This window comes from Grammomys surdaster, unplaced genomic scaffold (assembly GCF_004785775.1).
Source record: "Grammomys surdaster isolate TR1022 unplaced genomic scaffold, NIH_TR_1.0 513, whole genome shotgun sequence".
Taxonomy (NCBI): Eukaryota; Metazoa; Chordata; class Mammalia; order Rodentia; family Muridae; genus Grammomys; species Grammomys surdaster.
Window position 1 is genome coordinate 1,016,359 of NW_021604932.1, and position 26,499 is coordinate 1,042,857.

The following is a 26,499-nucleotide window of genomic DNA, read 5'->3' on the forward strand; positions in this document are numbered from 1 at the left end:
TTTCATCCCCAGAAGATAAAATACTACGAAATACAGTGCATCTAATGAATTCATGCTAATATTGTCTGTGATTCTCTCTTTATATGATGTGTAACACTGATTTACATATGTTTTACAACTGTTATATCTCTGTGATAAAACTGTCTTGATCACTGTGGATGATCATGTTGAAATTGTCTTAAATACCACAAGCATCCTACACAGGATTTTTTTAAACTAGTAATCATTTTTAAACAACTAAGTAACACTGTATTTGTAAATGTGCTAAATTATCTTTATCAGTTCTTCTGTTGAAGGACATATAGGTCACTTCAATTTCTGGATCTTAAAATAAAAGAGAAATTCACTCAGTTGAGAACATATTTTTATGGTAGGATCAAGAGTCCTTTATATAAGCATGAGTAATATAACTTTGACTTGAGGTAGATCAACCTCCAAATTTCTGAAGAACCACCATATTGATTTCCATAGTGGCTGTACAGTTTACATTTCCATCAGATAAGGATTAGTGATCCCCTTGCTCCATATCTCTGCAAGCATGAATTGCCACTTGTGTCATTAGTCTAAGCCATTCTGACTGATATAAGATAATGTCTGAACCTGATTTACATTAGGATTTCACTAATGGATAAGCATGTTGAACATTTGTGTGTTTTTCAGTCACTTAATTTCTTATATTTTTTCTTTAATCCTGTTTTACACTCCAGTATTCCTCCCCCTCCTAGTCTGCTCCTGAATGCTCCTCATCCCATTCCTCCTCCACACCACCATTTCTTACTCCCCCACCCCTGTCTCCAAGAGGATGTACCTAACCACCACCCCAACTCCACCAGACCTTGCCACTCCCTGGGTCCTCAAGCCTCCCAAGGATGAGGTCCATCTTCTCCCACTGGGGACAGACCAGGCATTCCTCTGCTGTATATGTGTCAGGGGCTTCATAACAGCTAGTATATGCTGGCTGGTTGGTAGCTTAGTGTCTGAGAGATCTTAGGGGGATAATTGAGATCTCCCTCTTCCTCAGCTTCTTCCAGGTTTTCCCTAACTCAACCCCAGGGTTCTTCACCTTCTGTTAATTGGTTGAATGTAAGGTTCTGCATCTGACTCTTTCAGCTGCTTGTTGGGCCACTCGTAGAGTGGTGATGCTAGACTCCGGTCTGTAAGCACACAATAACATTAGCAATAGTGTCAGTCCTTGGAACCTCCCCTTGAGATGGATCCCAACTTGGGCCTGTCACTGAACCTCCTTTCCCTCGGGATCTTCTCCACTTTTGTCCCTCCAGTTTTGTTTTTTATTTATGATTTTTGTCAATTAATTTTTTATTGGATATTTTATTTACATTTCAGATGCCATTCCTTTCCCCATTTCCCTGCCCTAGAAACCCCCTATCCCATCATTTCTCCTCCTTTTTGCTTTTATACCATTTTAATTACATTAAATATTAAAGTCAGTTCTAGGTTGAAGAACTAGCAATATAATAAATGCAAGTAGTCAAGGAACAAGCAAGAAAATAAACACAAATAGTCAAAGAACAAGCAAGACAATAATCAACATTCTGTAAACATTCCAATGATAACTGTTTCTAAGGGCGTATTAGGATGACCAAAATATCTGCGCCAACTTACCTGTCCTAGCCCAATGTCATTTTCATGTCTGAATCCTACTTCCTTGTTCTAGCTTAAGATTTAAATTCCTGCCTGAAATTACTTCTTCGTTCTAGCCTAATGTCAGATTGCTGCCTGAAGCCCACTTCCTTGTCGTTGGACAATGTCATATTCCTGCCAAGCAGCCCATTTCCTTGCCTTGGCCCGTGTCATATTCATGCCAAGCAGCCCCAAAAGCTCTCAGCCTCTCCCCCTTTTTTATTTTATAAACAAGACTAAGCCTGTCTTAGGTTGTTCTTCCAAGAATGCCTACCTTACCTATCGTGGAATATGCATTATCAAAAGCTCCACAAAGAATTTTCAACTGAAGAATATCAAATGACTGAGAAGTACCTAAATAAATATTAAACATCAGGGAAATGCAAATCAAAACAACCCTAAGATCCCACCTCACACCAGTCAGAATAGCTAAGATTAAAACTCAGGGGAGAACTGATGCTGGTGAGAATGTGGAGAAAGAGGAACATTCCTCCATTGTTGGTGGGATTGTAAGCTGGAACAATCACTCTGGGAAGCAGTCTGGTGGTTTCTCAGAATATTGGACATAGTATTACCTGAAGATCCAGTAATATCACTCCTGGGCACATACCCAAAAGATGGTCCAACATATAACAGTTTTTTAGACAGGAACAATTCTGGTTCAGGGTTTTTGAATGTGAGAGGACAACTCCATCCAACCACTTGATGCCCTGTCTTTCTACTGTATATGAACTCTAGTAGTTCATTCTCACCACTGTAGGGCATTTCATCTAGGGTCCCTCCCTTTGAGTCCTAAGTGTCTTTTACCTCCAAGGACTCTGGTAAATTTTACAAGGTTCCCCTACTTCTTACCTTCCAAGGTTTCCAGGTTCCATTCATTTTGCTGGCCCTCAGGGCTTCAGTCCTGTTTCCTCCTCTATCCAATATCTGATCATGTTTCCCTTTTTGACTTCCTGTCCTATCTTCCACTCCAGCCCCTCCCTCCCTCTGTCTCCCATTACTGCTTTCCTCTATTTGCCAAATGGGACTGAGGCATCCTCACTTGTGCCCTTCTGTTTGTTAACCTTATTGAGTTTTGTGAATTGTATCTTAATGATTCTGTACTTTTTTGACTAATATCCACTTATTAGTGAGTACATGCTATGCATGTCCTTTTGGGTCTGAGTTACTCCACTCAGGATGATAGCTTCTAGTTCCATCCATTTGCTGGCAAAACTCAGGATGTCCTCATTCTTAATAGATGAATAGTATTCCACTATGTAAAAGAACCACATTCACTTTTTCCATTCTTCCATTGTGGGACATTTGGTTTGCTTCCAGCTTCTGGCTATTACAAATAAGGCTGTTATGAATGTAATGGAACACATGCCCCTGACAAATGGTGGGGCATCTTTTCGGTATATGCCCAAGAGTGGTATAGCTGGGACTTCACGTAGATCTACAACTAATTTTCTGAGAAACCTCCACATTGATTTCCAGAGTGGTTGTACCAGTGTGAACTCCTACCAGCAATGGAGGATTGCTCTTTCTACACATCCTGTTCAACATACGCAGTCACCTGAGGTTTTGATCATAGCCATTATAATTGGTGTAAGGTAGAATATCAGGATCATTTTGATTTGAATTTCCCTGATCACTAACAACTTTGAACATTTCTTTAAGTGCTTCTCAGCCATTCAAGAGTCCTCTGTTGTGAATTCTATATGAAGTTCTATACCCCATTTTCTGACTGAGTTGTTTGGGTTTTATTTGGTGGTTAGCTTTTTGAGTTCTTTACATATTTTTGATATGAGATATGGGATTCGTGAAGGTCTTTTCCCAATCTGTAGATTGTCATTCGTCCAATTGACAGTGTCCTTTGCCTCACAGAAGCTTTTCAATTGTATGAGTTCCCATTTGTCAATTGTTCATCATAGAGCCTTAGCTGTTAGTGTTCTGTTCTGGAAGTTTTCCCTTGTGCTGATATGTTTGAGGCTCTTTCTCATTCAGTTTTCTATTATCTTCACCTTATCTGATCTTATGTGGAAGTCCTTGATCTACTTAGACATGAGCTTTCTGTAAGGAGATAAGAATTGATTATATTACATCCTTCTACATGCCAACTACCACTTGAGCCAACGCCATTTTTTGGAAATTGTCATTTTCCATCAGCTGATTTTGGCTTCTTTGTCAAAGATCAAGTGACCATAGGTGTGTGGGTTCATTTTGGGGTCTTCAATTTTATTGCATTATTCTACCTGTCTGTCTGTGTACCAATGCCATGCAGTTTTTTATCACTATTGCTCTAAAGAACACATTGTGATCAGAGATGGTGATTCCCCCACAAGTTCTTTTATTGTTGAGAACAGTTTTCCCTATCCTGGGTTTTGTGTTAATCCAGATAAACTTGAGAATTGCTCTTTTTTATCTTTGTGAAGATCTCAGTTGGGATGTTGAGGGGGATTGCATTGAATTTGTAAATTGCTTTTGGTAAGATGGCCATATTGGCATTGTTCATTCTGCCAATCCATGAACATGGGAGATCCTTTCATCTTCTGAGGTCTTCTTTGATTTCTTTCTTCAGAGATTTGAAGTTTTTGTCATATAAACCTTTCACTTGTTTGGTTATAGTCACACCGAGTTATTTTATATTATTTGTGACTGTTATGAAGGGTATCAATTCCCTAACTTCTCTTTCAGCCTGTTTATTCTTTGAGAAGAGAAGACTACTGATTTTTTGAGTTAATTTTATATCCAGTCACTGACATTGTTTATCAGCTGTAGGAGTTCTCTGGTAGAATTTTTAGGGTCTTTTAATTATCCTGAGTTCTTCTGTTCTAATTTGTATCTCTTTGAACTCCTTTTGTTGTTTAATTGCTCTAGATAGGACTTTGAGTCCGATATTGAATAGATAGGAAGAGAATGGGCAGCTTTGTCTTGAACCAAATTTTAGTGAGATTGCTTCAAGTTTCTCTCCATTTAGTTTGATGTTGGCTATTGGTTTGCTGTATATTTCTTTTATTATGTTTGTGTATGTCCCTTGAAATCATAATCTTTCATAATCATAAGACTTTTAACATAAAGTGATGTTGTATTTTTTTCAAAAGGCTTTTTCAGCATCTAATGAGATGATAGTGTGGTTTTTTTTCTTTGAGTTTGTTTAAATGGTGGATTATGTTGAAGAATTTCTATATATTGAACCTTTATCACTGGGTGAAGCATACTTTATTTGCTGAATGACCATTTTGATTCTGTTTGTCAGCATTTAACTGAGTATTTTTGCGTTGATATTCATAAGGAAATTTGGTCTGAAGTTCTATTTCTTTTTTGAGTCTTATCAGATGGTTTATTTGAGCCTGATTTAACTTTGTTGCCTGGTATCTGTCTACAAAATCATCCATTTCATACAGATTTTTCAGTTTTTCTTGAGTATAGTCTTTTGTAGTAGGATGTGATGTTTTGTATTGTTTTTTAATATTCTCAGTTTCTGCTGTTATGTCTCCCTTTTCATTTCTGATTTTATTAGTTTGGATACTGTCTCTGTGCCCTCTAACTAGTGTGGCTAAGGGTTTATCTATCTTGCTGATTTTCTCAAAGAATCAGTTCTTGGTTTTGTTGATACTTTGTATGGTTCTTTTTGTTTCTACTTGGTTGATTTCACCCCTGAGTTTGGTTGTTTCCTGCCACCTACCCCTCTTGGATGCATTCACTTTTTTTTTGTTCTACAGCTTTCAGAGGCACTGTTAAACTGCTAGTGTATGCTCTCTCCAATTTCTTTATGGAGGCACTCAGAGCTATGAATTTTCTTCTTAATACTGCTTTCATAGGTTTGGGTATGTTATGTCTTAATTTTTGTTAATTTCTAAAATGTCTTTAATTCTTTTCTTTGTTTCCTCCTTGACCAAGATATCATTGAGTAGATAGTTGTTCAACTTCCTTGGGTATATGAGCTTTCTGTTGTTTTTATTATTGTTGAAGAATAACCTTAGTCGTAGTAGTCCAATAGAATACATGGGATTAATTCAATGTTCTTGTATCTGTGGAGGAATTTTTTGTGTCTGATTATATGGACAGTTTTGAAGACGGTACCATGAGGTGCTGAGAAGAACGTATATTCTATTGTTTTAGGGTAAAATGTTTTGTTGATATTTGTTAAATCTATTTGGTTCATATCTTCTCTTAGTTTCACTATGTCTCTATTTAGTTTCTGTTTCCATGATCTGTCCAATGGTAATAGTGGCTTTGGTGTGACTTTCCATGGGTGTTTTGAGCTTCAGTGATGTTTCTTTTACAAATGCGGGTGCTCTTGTATTTGGGGCATAGATGTTCAGAATTGAGAATTCATCTTGGTGGATTTTTCCTTTGATGAGTAAGTAGTGTCCTTTTCCTTCTTTTCTGATAAATTTTGGTTGAAAGTCTATTTTATTGGAAATTAGAATGGCAACTCCATCTTTTTCCTTGGGACCATTTGCTTGGAAAATTTTTTCCAGCCTTTTATTCTGAGGTAGTATCTATCTTTCTCACTGAGGTATGTTTCCTGTTTGCAGCAAAATCCTGGGTCCTGTTTATATATCCAGTCTGTTAGTCTCTATCTTTTTATTGGAAAACTAATTCCATTGATGTTGAGAGATATTAAAGATCAATGGTTGCTGCTTTCTTTTTTTGTTGCTAGAGGTGGAATTATGCTTGTATGGTTCTCTTCTTTTGGGTTTGTTGTAGAAAATTAATTTCTTGTTTGTTCTTGGGTGTAGTTTCCTTCCTTGAATTGGAGTTTTCCTTCTACTCTCCTCTGTAGTGCTGGATTTGTCCAAAGATATTGTTTAAATTTGGTTTTGTCATGGAATATTTTGGTTTCTCCATCTATGTTAATTGAGAGTTTTGTTGGTTATTATAGCCTAGGCTGGTATTTTTGTTCTCTTAGGGTCTTTATGATGCCTACCCAAGCTCTTCTGACTTTTAGAGTCTCTGTTGAGAAGACTGGTTTAATTCTGATAGGTTTGCCTTTATATTTTACTTGATCTTTTTCCATAACCACTTTTAATATTCTTTCTTTGTTCTGTGCATTTGGTGTTTTGATTATTATGTGATGGAAGGAATATTTCTGGTCCAATCTCTTTGGTGTTCTATAGGCTTCTAAATTTATGGGTATCAATGTCCTTTGTTTGGGAAGTTTTCTTCTATAATTTTGTTCAAAATGTTTATTGGGACTTTGGCTTGGGAATCATTGCTTTCTTCTATACTTATTATTCTTAGGTTTGGTCTTTTTTTCATTGTGTCCTGGATTTCTTGAATGTTTTGAGAAAGGAGCTTTTTACCTTTTTATTTTATTCAACTGCTGTTAAATGTCTTCTGTGGTATCTTCTACCCCTAAGATTCCCTCTTTTATCTCTTCTATTCTGTTGGTGATGCTTGCATCTGTGACTCCTGTTCTCTTTCCTAGGTTTTCCATCTCATGTGTTGTCTCTCTTTGTGATTTCTTTAATGTTTCTATTTTCATTTTTTCATCCTGGAAGGTTTTCTTCAATTCCTTCTCCCATTTGATTGTATTCTCCTGTTTTTCTTTAAGGAATTTATTTCCTTTTAAAGGACTTCTACTTCTTTACATGTGTTCTGCATTTCTTTAAGGGAGCTATTTATGTTCTTCTTAACATCCTCTATCGTCTTTATGAGATGGGATTTTAGATCTGAATCATGCTTTTCATATGTGTTGAAGTATCCAGGCCTAGCTGTGGTAGAAGAACTGGATTCTGATGATACCAAGTAGCATTGGTTTTTGCTGCTTCTGTTCTTGTGCCTGTCTCTCAATATCTGGTTATCTCTGGTGAGATATAGAATATAATTGGCCTTGCTGTCTTTGACTGGAGCCTGTCCTTCCTATGAGCCTGGTTATGTTGTACCGCTGTGGGTATGTGAGGGTGCCTGGAGAACCTGTTCTGTAAGCCTGGCTGTGTCAGAATTCCTTGAAGTCAAACTGTCTCTGGGTGTGGGAAGGGTGGATGGGGAGCCAGAGCAAAATAGCTGCTCCCAGGCACAGGTGCCACCCAGGAGGAACTTGTGTCTCTGGCTGGGCAGGATTACCTGGGACCCTAGGCTAGGTATTGTTGCAGGGGTTAGGGCCTCACCTGTTATCCTGGGTGTGTCAGTACTTCTGGAAGTCAAGTTGTCTCTGGATGTGGGTAGAATGGATGGGAAATGTGCTTGATGGATCCAGGTGCAAACTGGGAGAAATATGTGTCTCCCTGGAGAAAGTTTCTGCACCCCCTGTGATCCTGTGTGTGTCAGAACATCTGGATGACAAATTGTCTCTGGGAGTGGATGAGGTAGGTAGGAAGCTGGTCCTTTACCTCTTTTATTCTTTGTTTTTAACCAAATAATCTAAAGAATATCTTTTTTAAAGCTTTTTACTGGTTCTTTGGGAATTTTACATCATGCATTTCAATCCAACAATGGGAGGCCATTCACACATTCCAGCAGTTTATGAATGAAGTAGATGTTGTTCTGGGCCAATTAAAAGCCCTGGATCTGGACCTGAGAAGTATCCAAGCAGATCAGCCCACGGCTGTTTCACATTCTAGGGGCTGACTTTCCAACAATCCCCTCTACCAAGGCCAACTTTACCCTACTGCCCAGGTGAGGTGCAGGGACCAGTTTACTAAGTTTTGCAGCAGGAGAGGAGCCTAGACAGCTCTCCAGCTCTAATGATCCTGGTGTATTTGGAGGCAGCTTTCATGCATGGCATTTGTGGTAAGGAGAAAAAGACTGAAGAACGTCTTTCCCTTGTCCATATTACCACATGTCAGATAAGTAGCAAGGCTAGCTCTCTCACACTCACATACTTGAGGCCAGCTCACTTATGCCTCTGCCATCAGCATCAACTTTACTATGCTGCCAAGTTAAGTTACAGGGCCCATGCTCCAGAGTGCTGCAGCAGGTGAAGAGCAGGAACAGCTCTTCTACTCTCATGACTCCATCAAGGCCAACTCTCCTATCAACTGCTGGAGCCAAGAAAAAAAAAGAGACTGAAAGGGATCTCTTCCTTACTCATGCCCCTGAATAGGAGACAAAAGACATGCCCAGCTCTCCCATGCTCATACTGAGGCTGGCTCACCTGCAAGCCCCACATTCGTTCTATGAAGCCACAATTAGGCTCATACCTAAACCACACAAAGACCCAACAAAGAAAGAGAACTTCAGACCAATATCCCATATGAACATTGATGCAAAATTACTCAATAAAATTCTAGCGAACCGAATCCAAAAACACATCAAAACAATTATCCATCACGATCAAGTAGGCTTTATCCCAGGAATGCAGGGTTGGTTCAATATACGGAAATCCATCAATGTAATCCACTATATAAACAAACTAAAAGAAAAAAACTACATGATCATATCACTAGATGCTGAGGAAGCATTTGACAAAATTCAACACCCCTTCATGATAAAAGTCTTGGATAGATCAGGAATTCAAGGTCCATACCTAAACATAGTAAAAGCAACATACAGCAAAGCCTGTAGCCATCATCAAACTAAAAGCAATCCCACTAAAATAAGGGACTAAGCAAGGCTGCCCACTCTCCCCCTACTTATTCAATATGATACTGGAAGTCCTAGCCAGAGCAATTAGGCAACACAAGGAGGTCAAAGGGATACAAATTGGAAAGGAAGAAGTCAAAATCTCACTATTTGCAGATGATATGATAGTATACTTAAGTGACCCCAAAACTTCCACCAGAGAACTCCTAAACATGATAAACAACTTTAGCAAAATGGCTGGATATAAAATTAACTCAAGCAAATCAGTACCCTTCCTCTACTCAAAAGATAGACTGGCTGAGAAAGAAATTAGGGAAATGACTCCCTTCACAATAGTCACAGATAATATAAAATACCTTGGTGTGAACCTAATCAAGCAAGTAAAAGACCTGAATGACAAGAAGTTCAAGCCCCTGAAGAAACAAATTGAAGCAGATCTCAGAAGAGATGGAAAGATCTCCCATGTTCATGGATTAGAAGGATTAATATAGTAAAAATATCTATTTTGCCAAAAGTCGTCTACAGATTTAATGCAATCCCCATCAAAATTCCCACTCAATTCTTCAAGAGATAGAAATAACAATCTTAAAATTCATTTGAAATAACAAAAAACCCAGGATAGCAAAAACTACTCTCAGAAAAAAAAGAACTTCTTGGGGAATCACCATCGCTAACTTCAAGCTGTGCTACAAAGCAATAGTGATAAAAAAAAAAAAAAACTGTGTGGTATTGGAACAGAGACAGGCAGGAGGATCAATGGAATAGAATAGAAGACCCAGAAATGAACCCCAATACCTACAGTCACTTGATCTTTGACAAAGGAGCTAAAACCATACAGTGGAAAAAAGACAACATTTTCAACAAATGGTGCTGGTCCAACTGGAGGTCAGCATGTAGAAAAATGCAAATTGATCCATACTTATCTCCTTGTACAAAGGTCAATTCCAAGGGGATCAAGGACCTCCAACTAAAACCAGCTACACTGAAACTAATAGAAGAGAAATTGGGGAAAATCCTGGAACACATAGGCACAGGAGAAAAGTTCCTGAACAGAATACCAATGGCTTCCATTCTAAGACCAAGAATTGACAAATGGGACCTCATAAAGCTGCAAAGCTTCTGTAAAGCAAAGGACACAGTCAATAGGACAAAGCAGCAACCAACAGATTGGGAAAAGATCTTCACCAACCCTACATCTGATAAAGGATTAATATCCAAGGTATACAAAGAACTGAAGAAATTAGACTCTAGACAATTGAAGAAACCTATTAAAAAATGGAGCACCGAACTGAACAAAAAATTCTCAATTGAAGAAGCTCGAAGGGTTGAGAAGCACCTAAAGAAGTGTTCAACATCCCTAGTCATCAGGGAAATGCAAATGAAAGCAACACTGAGATTCCACCTCATACCAGTCAGAATGGCTAAGATCAAAAACACTGGTGACAGCAGATGTTGGATAGGATGTGGAGAAAGAGGAACACTCCTCCACTGTTGGTGGGATTGTAAACTGGTACAACCACTATGGAATGCAGTCTGGTGGTATCTCAGAAAATTGAACATAGTGTTACCTGGGGACCCAGCTATACCACTCCTGGGCATATAGTCAAAAGATGTTTCAACATACAACAGGGACACATGTTCCAATATGTTCATAGCAGCCTTATTTATAATAGCCAGAAGTTGGAAAGATCCAGATGGCCTTCAACAGAAGAATGGATGCAGAAAATGTGGTACATTTATACAATGGAGTACTACTCATCTATTAAAACCAATGAGTTCATGAAATTCTTAGGCAAATGGATGGAGCTGGAAAATATCATCTTGAGTGAGGTGACCCAATCTCAAAAGAACATACATGGTATGCACTCACTGATAAGTGGATATTAGCCCAAAAGCTCACAATACCTAAGACACAACATATAGACCACATGAAACTCAAGAAGAAGAAGGAAGATCAAAGTGTAGGTGCTTTGGTCCTTTCTAGAAGGAGTATCAAAAATTTCAACCAGAGCTCCCAAAGTCTAAACCACCAGCCAGAGAGCACAAAGGGAGGGACCCATGTCTCTACCTGTATAGGTAATTGAGGGTGACCTTGTCAGACATCAGTGGAAGTGGAGGGACATGGTCCCTGAAAATTTGGATCCCCTAGTGTTGGAAAATTCGAGGTCAGGGAGATGGGACTGGAAGGATATTTGGAGCACACCCTCATAAAAATAGGAGGAGGGGGTATGGGATAAGGGGTTTGGGGGGAGAATGGGAGAAGAGAAAACATTGAAAGGTAAATACATAAAATATCCAATAAGAAAACAGATAAAGGGTCTGCAAAAGAGAGAGAGAGTTTACTTATGTCAAATTATTTTCAAAAGTTTCTTGGAGATGCTAATTGGCTAAGATCTTATTTTAAGCTCTCCACAAAAGAATTTAAGTCTCTGTTTAATATTCTCAAGAGAGATGTAAATCCTAATTTTCCTCAACTATTAATTGACAAAAGAGAAGTACTCTCACAAAAAGTAGAAGAAGCTATTACTAATCAATATATTATATAGTCTGATTAGTTGTCGGTGGTGCTATAACAGTCCTTTGATAAAAGATTATTAATATAGATTTATATTTCTTTAAATAGGGTCTTCATAACTCTCTGAGTGTAGAGGGAGCAACTGTTGGCACTTCTGCCCTGATTTTACAAGAACTCTGAAAAATTGGCTTTAAAAACAAAAGAGGGGGAACAGTACCCCTCCCAGAAGGAGTCCCCCTGAAATATTCTCCATCGTGCCTTGTTCACTTTTAACTCTCTAAAACTGAAAGATCATGGCAAATCTGCTGCTGACTGCCTGTGACACCACCGAGACCAACAAAAACAATGCCACAGATATGGGGAAGGACCCTCTTACCCTTAAAGGGAATGGCCCAGACTCAGTTCCCTTATGGGGCCAAGGATTGATATGCCTGTCTGATACCACAGAAGAGACAGCTAACTGGCTACCAAAAAGATTAATGAAATAAATAGATAACCACCACAAAGCCAGGCCCAGCCATCAGTAAGATGACTAACAATTACATCCAGGGAAGAGAAATCTCCCTGAGAATTCCCTTCTTTTTCCTTTCCAGGTAAAAATGAATCACCTGTGATGTCTGCTGTTAGAAATTCTAATCCAGACACTGGCCTCCAAACTTATACTACTCAGACCTTTGAAGGGCCACTGACAAGAACATCAAACAGCTAGAGACTGACATCACTTATCTGAAGAAATCTCTCGTTTCTCTGCCTGAAGAGACCTCCAAAAATCGCAAAGATCCTTACTGGACTTGATTTACTCTATTACAATAGACACGGCTGTGTACAGCTCTTGACTGTGTACAGCCCTTAAAGAAGAATGTTGCCTTTACATAGGCAAGACAGGGATGGTTAAAGAGAGCATGAAATAGGTCAGTGAAGGCCCTGAGAAAAATCAGAGAGAGAGAGAGAGAGAGAGAGAGAGAGAGAGAGAGAGAGAGAGAGGAATGCTGGTACAAGAATTGGTTTTCAGCTTCTCCAAGGTTGTCAGCCCTACTTCCTCCCATCTTGGGACCATTATTTGGGTTCTTTTTGCTTATTTCTGCTGGTCCCTGGGCCTCAAGTAGGCTGACTAACTCTGTGAAACAACAGATAAATAATTTGGTAGTAAAACCTATTCAGATACATTGTCATAAGTTAGCTATGGAGGACCACGAGACTCAAGATGAGGTTGTTACTTTATACAGGGTGTTCCCAAAACCCATCTCCACCCACCCTAAAAGAGGGGACTTCTGCCCCTAGACCAAGCAGAGAGGGGCCACCCAGAACCCCCTCTGACTGGCGATCTCAATTCTTGCTTAGGTTTCGAGGCTAAGCACTGCAAGGGAATATAAATAAAAGATAAAAATATGTATCTGGGTTCCCTGAGGGACAAGCTTGACTGCATAGAGGTTGATGTCAAAAGTATCCCCTCTCCAGGAAAAAGACATTGGGATGGGTATGGCCCTCATGCCTCACTGGACAACGACAGGGGGACTGGAGACATTACAAGGTTTCCTTCAATTACTGGAGGTCAGGCCTCTATCCCTGCCTTCACAAGATTAGATTTGCCACAGCCCTTCTATACTTAGAGAAGGGAGGAGATGTCAGGGGCAGCCCTGATTACACACTGAAGGTCTAAAATCAGCCATAGGCCTAAAATCAGCAATAGGCCTGTCATACATGTATACTAACACCAAGTCTTGGGTCTCAGTGGAAAAACATTGAAACAGATAGCTATAAGCTAATGTAAACAGGCAGCTTTTGTGGAAATTTACAAGCCTGAGTAGTCAGAGACCTTGTAAATAGGTAACCTTAGCAGACAATACCAACTTAGATAAGGACAAGTGATTCATAGGCAGAGCCATAGTGACCTGTCCCCTGAACCTTCACCCAGCCAATACCCGGTTCTGAAAGATATCTGTATTCCCCCTGAACACCCACACTCCAGTGTCATCCCCTTCCCCACATCCTGCCTTTCTGTGTTTATAACCCCTGCGTGAATGAATTACGATTTGAGTAAAAATAAATAAATTATTTAAAATTTAAAAAGAGAGATGCTTACAAGTATCCAAGAAGAAAGCAAACAAGGGGCATTTTATCAAAAATGAAAGTTTTCCCACCACATAACAATTGAAGTGCTAAACATACAGAACAAAAAATAATATTAAGAGGTGCAAGGAGGGAAAATATCAAGTAACATGAAAATAGACCTATTAAAATTAGACCTGACTTCTCAATGGAGACTCTAAATGGGAGAGCAGCTAGGGAGATGTATTGCAGAGCAATAAATAGCCTACAAACTCATAAAACTGAAGAACTCTCTCCTGATTGAAAAGTGTGTAAAGAGAAAAAGAAAGAAAGAAATTAAAGACTACTTGGTACCAATGAAAATGAATGCAAAATGTACCCAAACTTAAGGCACACAATGAAAGCTAAGAGGAAAGTTTATAGCACTAAGTGCTAAAGAAAAATAAAAAAACAGCACTCTCCCTCTAGAAATTTAACAGCATATTTGAAAGTTCTAGAACAAAAGAAAAGTATTAAAGTAAAAAACAAAAGTATGCAAACACAAACGTGGTAGATATCATGAAATAATAAAACTAAAGGCTGAAATTAATAAAATGAAAACAAAGATAGCAATACAAAGAAACAATAAAACAGTTGGTTCTTTGTGAAAATCAACAACACAGAAAAACCCTGATCCAACTAACTAAAAGCAAGAAAGGAAATGCCTAAATTAACAAAATCAGAAATGAGAAGAAAGACATAACATGAGACAGCAAGAAAATTCAAAGAATCATCAGGTCATATTTTAAAAACCTGTTCTCCACAAAATAAAAATAAAATGAAAAAATGGATAATTTCCTCAATAGATATCACTTATTGAATAAAATTGAGATCAGATAAACAATGTACATAGACCTATAACCCATAAGAAAATAGAGGCAGTCATTAAAAGTGTTTTAACACATAATTTGACAATATTTTCAAAGAAGAATTAATGATAATACTCCTCAAATTATTCCATAAAATAGAAACAGAAGGAAACAAAAGATTCATGCTATGAGGCCACAGTGACCCTGTTATCAATATCACACAAAGATTCAATAAAAAAATATTTATATGACAATTTATTGACATGGATACAAAAATACTCAACAAAGTATTTGCAAACTGAATCCAAGATCAAATCAAAAAGATCATTCACCATGATCTGGTAGGCTTCATATTAGAGATGTAGACATAGTCTAACATACAAAAATTAGACAATATAATCCACTCTACAAACAGAAAGACAAAATCATATGGTCATCTCATTAGATGCCAAAAAAGCTTTTGACAAAATCCAACACACTTTCATGATAATAATATTAGAGAGATTATAGATCAAAGACAAATACCTAAACGTAGTAAATGCAATTCATATCAGGCCTATAGCCATCCTCAAATTAAAAGGAGAAAAACCTCAAAGAAATAACACTAGAATCAGGAACAAGATCTAGATTCAACAATAAAATGAGCAAAGAAAATCAAGTGGGTATATACAGGGAAAGAAGTTAATTCATATTTATTTGGAGATAATAAGGTAGCATGCATAAACAACACCAAATATTCTACAAGGAAACTCCTACATCTAATATACCCCTCAGGAAAGTGGGAAAATATGAGATTAGCACAAAAAAAAAAGTCAGTAACCCTCCTTCATACAAATGAAAATGGAATGAGAAGTAGAACAGAGAAACATTATCCATCACAATAGCTATAAATATTATTAAAATTTTAGGCTAATCCTAACCAAGTAAATGAAAAATAAATCTATGACAAACTTCAAGTCTTTGAAGAAAGAAACACAGAAAATCAAAAGATGAAAAGACTTCCCATGCTTATAGATTGCTAGAATTAACAGTAAAAGTGTCCAGTCTACAAATACAATGCAATCTCCATCAAAATTCCAACTCAGTTCTTCTCAGACCTTATAAATACAATTATCAACTTCATATGGAAAAACAAAACGTTCCAGAAAGCTAAAACAATCCTGAAAAACAAAAAAAAAAAAAACTTCTGGAGGTATTACCATTCCTGACTTCAAGTTGTACTGCAGAGCTATAGTAATTAAAACATATGGTAATGGTATAAAACAGGCATGATGATTAGTAAAATCGAATTAAAGATTCAGAGATAAAATCACATACCTAAGCCTACCTGACTTTTGATAAAGAAGTCAGAAATATGCAATGGAAAAAAGAAAAATTCTTAATAAATGGTATTGATCTAATCGGGTGCCATCCCATAGAAGAATGCGAATAGTTCAATATTTATCACCCTACAAAAATGCAAATCCAAGTATACCAAAGATCTTGCATACAACCAGAGACTGAACCTGATAGAAGAAAATATAGTGAATTGCCTTGAATGTATTGCCACAGGAGACAATTTCCTAAACAGAACACTGGTAGTGCAGGCACTAATACCAACAATTAATAAACGAGACCTCTGAAAGTAAAAAACTTCTTTAAGGCAAAGGACATGGTCAATAGGACAAAATGGCAGCTGTCCAAACAGGAAAAGATTTTCACAAACTTCACATCTGATAGAGCACTAATATCTAAACTATACAAGCAAAGACTAGATATCAACAAACAGCAAGTAATGAAATTATTATTAAAAACTGTACAGCTGTAAACAAAGAATTCTCAGTAGAGGAATCTTAAATGGCTGAGAAACATTTAAAGAATAGAAACGTTAAATATTCTTATCCATCAGGAAAATGCAAATCAAACCTACTTTGAGATTTCATCTTAAACCTGCCAGAATAGGTAAGATCAATTGCATAAGTGACAGTTCATGCTGTCCAGGATATGAACCAATGGAAACGCTCCTGTAATGCTGTTGGGAGTGCAAATTTACACAGGAAGACAATTTAATTGAAATGAATACAGCAGCTCATCAGAAAAATTGGATTGATCTATTTCAAGACTCAGACTTTCCACTTTTAGTCATATACCTAAAAGATTATCCATCCTAGCACAAGGATATTTGCTCAATTATATTCAAAGTGGCTTTATTCAGAATAGCCAGAAACAGGAAACCACTGAAATGCCCTTGACTGAAGAATGGATAAAGAAATTGTGGTATATTTAAAGAGTAGGGTATTAATCACCTGTTACAAAAATGACATCAGGAAATTTTCAGACAAATGGATGGAACTAGAAAAACTTATCCTGAGTGAGGTAATGCATACCCATACAATCATAGTATGTACTAACCTATAAGTGGATATTAGCTGTTAAGTAAAAGATAATTATGTTACAATCTAAAGTTTATGACAGGTTAAATAACAAGGGTGATGAAGCAAGAGTGGAGGAGGAGATATAACAGGAATTGAGTAGGATTTAGGAATTTTTGTGGCAATATAATGCAATAGAAACTCTATGGAATCTAAAAAGGGGACCCAAGAGCAAACTCCTAGTATTGTGAGATAAGGAGCCTGAACCAGCCATTTTCTTTTTTTTTTCTTTTTTTTTATTGGATGTTTTATTTACATTTCATATGTTATCCCCTTACCCCATACCCCCCACCCAGGAACCCCCTTATCCCCTCACCCCTCCTTCTGCTTCTCTGCAGATGTACCCCTACCTACCCCCCACTGCCACCTCCCCGCCTTCAAATTTCCACCCACTGGGGCATCCAGCCTTCGTGAGACCAAGTATCTCTTCTCCCACCTATGCCTGACAGGGCTCTCCACCCTTACATATACAGCTGAAGCCATGGATCCCCCCCTAAGTGCTCCCAGGCTGGTGGTTTAGACCCTGGGAGCTCTGGTTGGTTGGTATTGCTGCTCTCCTCATGGGGCCACAAACCCCCTCAGCTCCAACAGTCTTCACTCTAACTCCTCCAATGGGAACCCCATGATCAGTTCAGTGGCTAGCTGTGAGCATCTGCCTCTGAATATGACAGACTCTTGCAGACCTCAACCAAACAAGGATTCCAGTAGATGGGTTAGGACACCAAACCAGCTATAAAACCTTCAAACTACAATTTGTCCTTCCTGGAAGATATTCTGGAGTAATGCTAGCTCAGAACTTGTGAAAGTAACCAACTACTGACTGGCATAAATTGAATCCCGTACCAGGACAGGGATCACAGGCCCGACATTGTCTACATGTAGATGTCCAAGAACTGAATATTGAACTTCCCAGGGACCCTTAGCAGAGATGGACACAACTGGCAAAAAAAAAATTCAAATTATTTCTAATTGTATTTTGCTGTACTCATGTATTAGTGCCTAGCCCAGTTGTCATCAGAGGGAATTTCTACAGTGGAAAGGAACAGATGCAGAGACCCACAATAAAACAAAGAGAGCCAAAAGTAAAGTAGAGCTTGGGAAACACCACCAGAGAATCTTACCAGTGAGGTAAGATTGTAGGAGAAAGGAGGGATGAAGAAACCAGGAGAACATGATCCACAGACTCAATTAAGGAGGGCTCATAGTTGCTCACAGAGATAGTAGGTGCAATCTTAGAGCCTGCATGGGTCTGCACTAGGAGCTCTGAAAATACATTATGGTTGTTTGGCTTTGCATTCTATTAGGAACTCTAACATTGGAAAGAGAGGGTGCCTCTCTTTTCACTGTTCTTGGGTCACTTTTCCTCCTATGACATTTCCTCATCCTACTTTGATATGAGGGCTTGTACCTACTCTTATTAGATCCTTTGTGACATGTTCAGTTCATATGCTTAGGAGGCCAATTTTGGGTTTTGGGGGGTTTTGGTTTTTGGTTTTGTGAATGCAAAATGGGAGTCATGGATCAGAATGGGAAGAGGAGAGGGAGGAGAGGATCCTGTCAGGATTTATTGTATGAGAGAAAAATAAACACAAAGAAAAATAGGAAAGGGGGTTTCTATTGCTTCCTATCCTGTGTGATTAGTTCCTTCCCTCTCACAAATAGTCTCCCTCCTGTTTGCGTATATGCATGCGTGTTTATATACATATAGTCTATGTGTGAGAGCAGGCTCTTCCATTCATGGCATCTAAGACCTGCATCTATATCTGAATTAATTAGAAAATAAGTAATATTTGTATTTCTAGACTTTGCTTGTTTACCATCATGTATGACTTCCTGTTTGCTTCACATAGGAAACAAGTCTCCATTTGAAATCATGCCCTGTGTGACTTATGAAAATCAGTTGACAAACCAGAGCTGCAGGTGATGAGACAAACCTGCAGGAAAAGTGAAAAGAGTGAGCAGCATTAGCACAAAATGCCTAATGCCAACTTCAAGTGTCACTGAAGAAACCTTACTCACAGCACTGTGGCTAATATCAGACTCCTCACTGCACTTTGCATGATTTGTGTGTTGAAATGTTCCTACTGCTTTTGTACTTCCTCTATGGAGGAAAAGATGAATAGTGTTTAGCACTCTGATATATTTGTACATTGTTTTCTCTGCTGTATGTTGTTTACAGGGAACAGCATTATTAACATCACTGTCATCAGTGCTGTATGACAGCAAGGAGTTCCCCAACCCAGAGACGTTTGACCCTGGCCACTTTCTAGATGGGAATGGAAACTTTAAGAAAAGTGATTACTTCATGCCTTTCTCAGCAGGTAATAGAAACTCACTCCCAGGGCTCCAGTGACATGAGGATCAGTGGAGACTTATAAGTGTTTCCCAGTTGCTGGTAGACTTGCAATTTGTGCATGATCAGCAGCATTCCTCCCAGTGTCCATGTGCTGTCCTTGATAATGATGACACTTTTTCCTTGAAAGAATCAAATATTAAGGATTCACTTTGTTCATACATTCATAGCCATTCCAGTGGTTGTGCACCTGTAATTTTCCTTTATGAACAATTTAGGAACACAAAAGAGAATAAATGTCACTTAGCCTTTGATCAATCACCATTAAGATAAAAAAATATATATAACCATAATTTGAATCTATTTCTCTGTTGTGTTACTCTCCCCCAGGAGCTCAGCTATATAGACAAAAATTAAAACATAAAAAATAAAATTAAATAAATAAAACACCATAAAGCACCAATAGGCATAAAGCCCATGTAGATGAGTAAACAGACAGATACTGTTGGACTTCGGTTGGAGAAAATCACATAACACTCAACAAGAGGGCTGCTGGGGAGAATTCATCACAATTTTTGCTCTCTAATATCTCAAATTAAACAACAAAAGTGAATAAACATTATAATTGATAAATTTCTTTTTATTGGTTATTTTATTTATTTACATTTCAATGTTGTCACCCTTCCCAGTCTCCTCTCTGCAAACCCTCCATCCCATCACACCTCTCCTTTGCCACAAAGGGGGTGCTCTTCCACCCATACACCCACTCCCACATCACTCCTATCCCCCTACACTGGAACATCAAGCCACCACAGGACTAAGGGCCTTCCTTACCACTGCTGCCAGATAAGGCAAGCCTCTGCTATGTATGTACCTGGAGCCATGAACCAATCCATGTATACTCTTTGGATAGTAGATTTCTACCTGTTATAAAGAACATAAATGATACACAACAGAAAAAAAGAATAGTATTTTTAGATCTCATTTTTTTATTTTTTGGTTTTATATACATATGCTAGGTTTTTTATCAAAGTCACCCCTATATTTCAATAGAACCATCATGTTTATAACACATGACTAGCACAATTGTTTTTCCAGCTTCATACACTTTTTTTAAACTACTGAGTGCACTATGTACTGCTACTATGTTTATGTTTACTCTGCTTATTAATGACAACATCTGGAGAATAAGTAGCCCACAGGTGGCCACATTGATGAATAAAACTGGCTTTTCCTGTCTTAGTAGCCTGCAGAACCAGTAACTCTTCATTAGGAATGAGGCTTTGTGAGCCCATTCCCAGTCATTGCTGGAACTTTGGCTAGTGTTTGACATTCTTACACAGGTAATAAAGAGCTTAATAGATGGCTCAGCAATTAAGAGAACATGAAGCTCTTGCCATAAGCCTAAGTTGAATGCTTAATACCTACTTTGGGTGTATTTCCTCTTCCAGGAGACCTTGAGGAGTATTCTAAACTCCATAAATAGCTAACTTTGGCCTTCACTCACCCACACATGCAAATGCTATACATATTTATTTATAGAAATAAGATAATGAAACACAGTTAGACAATAATTTCTAGGTCCACATGTAAGAAACTTTCAGTTAACCGTGAGATCATAGAAATCTTGTGATTATGTCAAAAGACTGTGCTGGAATCATGGGCATCTCTGCTGCTCCACCAATGAGGATGCTTTTTATGAATATCATATCTCCATACCTAAAGTGTGTACTGAGGCTGTTGACATGGACCTGTCTTCATTGATCAGGTGATTTTTATAAGAAACTCATAACATGACTCCTCTTGCCTGTTTGCTTTTGTGTCAATATCATCCTGACTTTATTACTATAGCTCTGTAGTACAATTTGAGATCACTGATCTGTCTATTTTTTAATCATTCACGGTTGTTTTAGCTATGGCTTTTATGTGTTTCTTTTATATCAATATCTTCATTGTGCTGGGATTTTAATGAGGATAATGCTGAATCTGTAGATTGCTTTTGGTAGGATATCCATTTTTCATGCTATTAATCCCATTGATCTGTGAGCATTGAGAATTTGAGATCTTTCCATCTTCTGATTTCTTCTTCAATTCATTTCATCAATATCTTCATTTTTTTTGTCTTTTAAGTCTTTTACTTGCTTGCTTAGAGTTTCCCTAAGATATGTTTTTTGTTGTTAATATTATGAAAGGCATTGTTGCTCTGATTTCTCTTACAGTACAGTTGTCAATTGTATAGAGAAAGTCAACAGTCAATCAAATCTGTTGATTTTTGTGTGTTAATTTTGTATTCTGATACTTTCCTTAAAGAGATATCAGCTGTTGAAGTTACCTAGTAGAGATTTTAGGGTTTTATAGATGCAATCTTGTCATCTGCAATTAAGGATATTTTGAAATATTCCTTTCCTATTTGTGTTGCCTCGATCTCCTTCAATTATCTTATTACTCTAGCTTAGACTCAAATACTATATTGAATAAATGTGGATATAATAGACATCATTTCCTCATTCCTTATTTTAGTAAAAATGTTTTATGACTTTCTGTTTAGGTTGATTTGGGCTGTGGGTTTGCTCTAAAATAACTTTTATTATTTTGAGGAAAGTTCCGTCCATCTGTAATCTCTCCAGGACTTTTCTGATGAAGCAATGCTGGGTTTGGGCAAAAGCCTCTTTTAATGAGAAGACCATGATGTTCTTATCTTTTAGTATGTTTACAATGTGGATCACATTGATTTTTTGTGTGTTATGCCATCCCTTCATCTCTGGGATGAAGCCTACTTGATAATCTTTTGAGTATTCCAGTATTTGGTTCGCAAATATTTTTACTGAGAATTTTTATCTCTATGATTATGAGACAATTTAGTTTGTAATTCTCTTTTACTTTGGGGTCATAAGTGGTTTAGATATCTGGATAATTGTGACCTCATAACATGAATTAGGCAGTTCGTTTTGTTAATGTTTTGAAGAATAATTTTGGGATTATTGGCTTTAATTTTTGTTGAACCTGGTAGAATTCTTTGCTGAATCCTTCTGATGCTAGACTTTTTTTGGTTAGGAGATTTTATTTACTGCTTCTCTTTCTCTCTGAGTAATAAGTTGAAAGCTTGATTTAACTTTTGCAGGTGGTATAAATCAAGAAATATAACTTTCTTTTAGTTTTTCCAATTTGGAAAGGTACATATTTTTATAGTATTCCTTTACAATTCTCTGGGTTTCCTCACTGTCTGTTGTCAAATGCCACTTTCAACTCTAATTTTATAAACTTAGATTTTCTCTATATATCTTTCTGTTAATTTTATCAAGGATTTATCAATCCTGTTGTTTTTCTAAAAGAGTCAACATTTTCTTTTATTGATTCTTTACATTGTTTTGTTGTAGTTGTTTCTACTTTGGTGATTTCAGTCTTGAGTTTGCTTCTCGCCATTTATATTTTTGGAATGTTATTCCCTTTTTGGTTAGAGCTATCAGATATGAAATTAAGTTAATATGAGCCATACCAACTCTCCCCCTCCATCTCTCTTTCTTTCTCTCTTTGTTTTGATAGACCACTTTATGACCTTTCCTCTTAGGAATGACTTTTTTATGTGTCACTGGTTTGAATTTTCATTATCATTCAATTTTTTAAACTTCTTCTTTGACATGATTTTTCTCTCAGTATTACCTTGTTCAATTTCTATGACTTTGCAAACCTTCTGTGGTTTCTGTTGTTGATGGTATCCATCTTTAATTCATGAATAACAGAAGGTTTTCAGGGTGCTGCTTTAATTTTGTTGTCTTTGTTGAGACAAGCTTTGTTTCCAAGTATGGTTCAGTTTTTGGAGAAAGTTCCATGAGCTTCTGAGAAGAAAGTCTATGATTTGGTGTTAAGTTGAAATGTTTGTGAATATCTGTTAGGTTAATTTGATTTATGATGTAATATATCTTCACCATTTCTGTTTTGTTTTTGTCTAGATGAACTGTCTTTAACAATATATTTCTTATCATATGTTAGCAGGGAAACATTTCTTGCTTTTATTTGCTTAAGTAGTTGTCCGTACAACCACCAATATATCTAACCACTCATCCAATAACTTATTCAATTTTATTCTCTTATGTCAGTTACAAACACAGTGCCTCTTGAATTCACTTTTGTACAAGGCATAGTTACCTTCTTTCACTCTTTATTTCCCATAGAAAAACGAGTGTGTGTGGGGGAGAACCTTGCCTGCATGGAGCTGTTTCTATTCCTGACCACCATTTTACAGAATTTCAAACTAAAACCTCTGGTTGACCTAGAGAATATTGATACAACATCAGGATGCACTGGAGTTTTTTCAGTGCCTCCCACTTTGCAGATGTACTTCATCCCTGTCTATGAAGATGAGAAACAGAAATGAAGATTAGGAAAGCTCCTGCCATGTTTTCTGAAATCATCCACAGAAGCCTTTATTCACCACTATCCCATAAATGCCACTGTAATACTTCCTTCTTCTCAAATCTTCTGTTCTCTAATGGCACAACAATAACAGCTTTCCATTATACAGTTTCTGAAGTTAATGTAAAAGATCCAGAAAAAAAGACACTACAATAAAAGGGTTCTACAGTGGTTCCCTGTTTCTAAACCCATTTTGGAAGCTCCTAAAGGACAAAATCAAAGATTGAGCTCTGACCTCCACATATGCCTTTACAGCTTCACACACACAAGCACACACACACACACACACACACGCACGCACGCACACACACACACACACAGGTCTATATAATGGCAGGGGTGGAGACCAGTCCTGCTTTGACGTTACCCAGAACAAAATAAAAGCATTTTAAATTGGTCTTCCATCTTAAACCTTAGTAAGTATTTTGTTTTCATATTGCTTACCTTGTCTCTTATCTCCTCTCTCCATTCCAGCAAGAATAATGGTCACAGGAAGCATCATATTTTATCATTGTTAATTGTTATAATCCCTTCCCACAGCATTGAAAGTTATTAAATGAGAGTACATTGACAAAGGCAAATCTACTAAAAAGTGCAAGAGTCACAAAATCAGCACAGATGCTTAAAACCCTTCCAGCAAAGCTGAGCAAATTGCTATAAGTTCTCTCCTTCTCTCTCTTTCTTCTGGGTTCTGATCTCTGCATGTTGCATTCTTGGCAACTTTCTGCATTATGATTTTGTGTCTTTTTCTGAGAAAATTATGTCTGAGTCTTTTTACAAAAACTCTAAAATTAACTTTATCTGGTCACTATTTGAAAGTCTTCCTTATGCTCTGGAGATTATTAAGCACAGATAAGCACACAGCAAAATGAGGCCATTATTCCAGGAACCTTCTTTGGGCATCTTCACCTGAGAAAATTCAAACAGCATAATTGGTGCATGGTAAATAGAGACCACTAACAAATTGTGACTGTCCAGAAGAATAGATTACACATTGATTCATCCTCTCTCTCTCCCTCTCCCTCTCCCTCTCCCTCTCCCTCTTGATCTTATGCTTAGAGCTCTCTGAAAATGTAGTTTAAAAATAAAAGGTCATACAGGGTACACTCTGAAGGAATAAAACTTAGTAAATAAGATAGATTGACTAAAATGATTTCCTACTTTTTAAAGTACATGACAAAACATATAATAAAAGAAGTTAGGTATTGGTATTTCATAGTCAGAGAAAGACTGATTCAACTGTGGGAGAGGGAACAAAGGGGGTGGGCAATGAGTACAATGCAAATAAATAAAATAGCTTTAAAAAATGGAGGTGAGATCAGCCAGACATTGCCCCACCTGGAGATCCCTCCCAGATGCAATCACCATATGCAAACACTGTTGTGGATGTTCAGAAGTGCATGCTGACAGGAGTCTGATATACCTGTCTCCTGAGAGGCACTGCGAGAGCCTGACTTATACAGAGGCAGATGCTTACAGCTAACTATCAAACTGACCACAGGGTTCCCAGTGGAGGAGTTAGAGAGAAGAATGAAGGAGTTGAAGAAGCTTGTGGCCCCATGGGGCAATACCAAAAGACTAGAGCTCCCTGGGTCAAAACAGTTAGCCATTAGCCTGGGAACACACATGAAGGGACCCATGTCTCTAGCTATATTTGTAGAAGAGATTGAACTTGTTGGGCATCAGTGGAAGAGGAGAGCCTTGGTCCCTTGAAGGCTGGATGCCCGAGTGAAAGGAAATTCGAGAGAGGGGAAGTGGATGTGGGTGGGTGGATGGGGGCAAACCCTCATAGAAATAGGAAGAGGGAGGATGAGTTAAAGGGTTTCTTAGGGTGGGGAATGAGGAAAGGACATAACATCTGAAATGTAGATAAATAAAGAACCCAAAAAGAAAAAAGAAAAACAAACAAACAAATAATGGAACTGGCTATGGCAGTCAAACATTTGAGACCTTTAGTAGCAATTTAACATTATCCATATTATGGAGATTCCTTATAATTGTCAAGGACAAGAGACTGTGGAACGGGCCAATGGAACTTTAAAACATCGTCATAAAATAAAAATGAGGGAGATATACCCCTGTACACCACAAATTTATTTAAATTGTATTCTTTCTATTTTTATTTTAAACTTTGTTTTTTAATTTGCATGCCAAGGAACTTTCTGCTGAGTGTCTATGGTGCTCTACAACTAGGTATACTTATGCATAGGTGAAAAGGAAGGAACCAACTATAGGCATAAGACATGACCCTGATCAGGTATTAAATATGGGGAAGAGGGCATGTTTGTGTTTTTTCTGCAGGATACTAAAGGAACCTGGTGACTGCCAGAGCAACTGGTGAGACATGCTGATGCCAGGACAAAGAATGATGCTGAAGTGTGAGCTTTCTGAGTGCCCTGACAGTGGTGACTGGGAAGCTGTATTGAACCTGACCAACTTTTGCTTGACTATACTCCTGATGGGACAAACAGCCTTGCCTCAAGTTTTTAGATCTGGGGGAACAGAGAATCAAAAAGAGAAGTAATAATGAATCTTGCATTGTTCTTACTGTGACCAGTTATTCAGACTCAATCATGGATTGGTCTAGAAATCAATCCTATATTGGAAATAACAGTCTTCATTTGGAAGATTGGTTCTAGACGTTTTCCAAGACATATTTGGAAGTTTGCTGCCATTATCTATGATCTTATGTTAGCAAGAGATAAAGGTGGGACAGGATCTGGATTTCAAACAGGTGTTAGCAAATGTGTTAAGGCTCTTTTAATTGTCAAATTAAAAATACTTTTGTTTCTTCTACAGTATTTAATATAAGTT

At 37.7% G+C, this 26,499-nt stretch overlaps 1 pseudogene; it reads left to right on the top strand.

The window, feature by feature from the left end:
• Positions 1–23,647, top strand: part of LOC114633046 — a 60,852-nt pseudogene extending 37,205 nt beyond the window's left edge.
• Positions 23,648–26,499: the final 2,852 nt, after the last annotated feature.